Raw genomic sequence first — 3,573 nt, forward strand, 5'->3', positions numbered from 1 at the left:
AGAATCAGTGAAAACAAGGCTGTCGGTGGCGCTTTGGCGAAAAAGAAACGAGATTACCAACCCGTTGGCTCCGACGGATGAAATGGGAGCCTGGTTAATGTAGTCACGGTGACGCTCGGGGGGAGGGGATGTGGTGGTATCGCCTGTCTGTGACCAGTACAGTCAGAGTTGATTCCTTTGGAGCACTACACAGCACAGCACTGCACAGCACAGCACAGTGGAGCACTACACAGCACAGCAAAACACAGCACAGCACAATACAACACAACACAATACAGCACAGCACAGCAATAAACAGTGCAGCAAAGCATAGCAGGACAGAGTACAGCACTGAGATAGAACAAGTTGTAACACTACACAAACAAAACACATTTTTACAAGAACAGTGCAACAGAACACATGAAACAACACACCATAGCACAGTGCAGTATGGGCATATAGATATAGAACAGTACACCTTAATACAGGCCACCATGGCATAGTATAGTGCATTGTAATCTATTCAGGGCAATATGACACAGTTTAGAATGGTACACCTTAGTACAAAGGCAACATCATACAGCATTAGAACATTATTAATCTTAGTACAAGACCACATCTGGCGGTAGAACAGTACACCTTAGTACAAAGCCACATCACAGAGCGTGGGAACTATACATCTTAGTACAAGGCCACATCACAGAGAACAGTACACCTTAGTACAAGGCCACATGGACCAGCACAGCACAGCACAAAGACAGCACAGCCCAGCCCAGCACAGAGTTGCAGAGCACACCAGTGCTCAGCCTGACGTGTTGCACACTCCAGGTTCCCAGCTGCTCTGGTGGCCCACAGGCATTTAAATATTCATCTGTTTCCTCCGCCAGACCTTCCGCCAAAGCAGCCAACACAATTACAGCTGCATTTTACAAGTGTTACATCTGGTCGGGGGGAAAATCGATCCCCACTGATAGAATCAGTGAAAAAAAGGCTGTCTGCTTTTGGCTAAAAAAAGAAACGAGATTACCAACCCGCTGGCTCCGGCCGGATGAAATGGGGAGCCTGGTTAATGTAGTCGGTGACGCTGGGAGGGGATGTGGTGGTATCGCCTGTCTGTGACCAGTACAGTCAGAGTTGATTCCTTTTTAATAGGCTTTGGGCCCTGTTCCCATCGGAGAGTTTGGTTGACAATCTGACAAAGTTATCCAAGATAAATGGGTTATGGAAGGAAGGAAGGAAAGAAGGAAGGAAAGAAAGAGAGACCAAGGAAAGAGAGAGAGAGAGAGCTGACTTCCCTGTCTTGGTTTGACAGAGGACTTGCCCGGGGGGCTGTTGGGGCTCACCCGAAGGTCCCCGCAGGTAGACACCGACACGTACGTACGCACACACACACTCACACAGACACACAGACATAGATACACACACACACACACATAGACATAGATACACACACACACACACACACACACACACACACACACACACACACACAGCTGATCAAATTGTAGTCCCAGCAAGCCCTCTGTGCATCTAATAAAACAGCGTCTCCGTAGACAAATCCACACCAGCCACCACCAGTCCCACTCCGCCCTCTCTCTCTCTCTCTCTCTCTCTCTCTCTCTCTCTCTCTCTCTCTCTCTCTCTCTCTCTCTCTCTCTCTCTCCAGACTGCCAAACAACAGCGCCTGTCATCATCCCCATTAACAGGACATCGAGGAGAGCACCTAACACAGGGGTCTGTTTTGCCATTGAGTAATTCCTTAAATAAATACACTTTTCTGTGATCCTGTCATATCACGTTATCTATCAGTCCTGCCCGTTTTTCCGGCCCGTCCTCTCGTGGCGGCGGAGTGAATCGGGCGCTTTAAATGTCAAAATTGCTGCACTTTATTATCTTAATTAGGCCCTGTATAAAGGGGAGCATGAGAGGGCCCGAGCCCGACTGAGACTAAGCCATCATGAACGCTGAGGAGCGATGACAGGCGGTGAGTCTGGCCACATACAGCACACACACACACACACACACACACGTGCATACACGCACATACATGCACATACTATATATATATAGACACATAGATATACACAGAGAAAGGTGTATATGCACATGCATACACTGACAGACACACACAAACCCAAGCGCATAGCCATATACATACACCCAAGCACATACTTAACAAGCATGCACAGATTATATATAGATAGATGTAGATAAATAGACACATAGATAGATAGATATACACATAAAAACATGTACGCACATACACAGTACACTCAGATATGTGTGTGTCCACCATTCATGTACTTCATATCACCATGCTGTTATCATCTATCATACCATACTTGGCTGCGGGTCAGGTGTTTAGACACAGTCCAAGCAATACACATTATCAACAATATTCTCATGGTTGTGCAAATATGAAGCACACATAATGCACCTCACCTTGATACATGCATGCAAGCAAAACCTTGAAATACCTTCCCGCATCCACATGTAAACATCAAACAAATTCAAATGACTGAAAGCAACTTTTTGCTCTAAATCAAAGCGCACTCTTAAATCCCATTCCCCTACTTGGCCCGTATCTCTTTCAAATAGCCATAGTGAAAAACAAGAAGAAGAAGAAAGTCTGCTTCGCTTATCATAATTTAATAATTATCGTGTCTGAGCACGGATATGCTAAGCACTGGGCAAATGGCGAAAGCAACAACAACAGGAGGTTGTGTGTGAGTGTGAAGTGGATGTGATCTGGAGAAATTGATTTAGTTACAAGAGACAGGGACGGCGGCTAATGGTAGCCCAGCTTGACTGCCGCTTATATGAAACCGATTATTCATTACAAGGCTATTTCATGCTATTCATCACTATGCAAGCCTGTGTCTTTCAAACTCCCTTGTGTCAGAATGGCCTCGGGACACATTGTCATCTCTATGCAAGTCCACAGTTATGCCAATTCAGGACGATTTCCCTCTCTCATTCTCTCTCGCTCTGGGTGTGTGAGTGTGTAAAGACTTTTCAAAAAATGAAAAATATGTTTGCAGGACTTGCCCATGTCTGCATGCAGGCAGACAACTTCACATAGAGACAGGCCATTGCTCAGAGGTCGCAATCTCTTTCTCATTTCAAACAATTCCAAATAGTACTTTCTTATTTCAATCAGTGTCAAACAGTATTTTCTTATTTCAATTGATATCAAACAGTATGAGTATATAAAACAATGCTGGAGTGTAATTTGTCATCAGTAGAGGATTACGTATGGATAATAACTCTACATGTACAGCCAATGTCAGTCCTACCACAAAACTGAACCACACTATCATGCTGCATAATTACTCCATTTATCTTAGTTAAGAAGATGATTGATTGAATCGATAGCCTAAAAGTCTCAGAGAAGCATTTATTTTAAGTCCCTCTTTGTTTGGATGGTGAGAATAAGACGTCTCCAGAAAATAAGCCCTTGCACATTGCACTCTATCTTATTTAAATATGGCACAATAAATGAGATCCCTTTATGTGGATGGTGGACCGCCAACCGTGAGCAATGAATATACTGTCTGTTGTATCTCTTTACACTCTACTGTAAATGAAGACTAC

This window comes from Alosa alosa, chromosome 16 (genome assembly GCF_017589495.1).
Source record: "Alosa alosa isolate M-15738 ecotype Scorff River chromosome 16, AALO_Geno_1.1, whole genome shotgun sequence".
NCBI lineage: Eukaryota > Metazoa > Chordata > Actinopteri > Clupeiformes > Clupeidae > Alosa > Alosa alosa.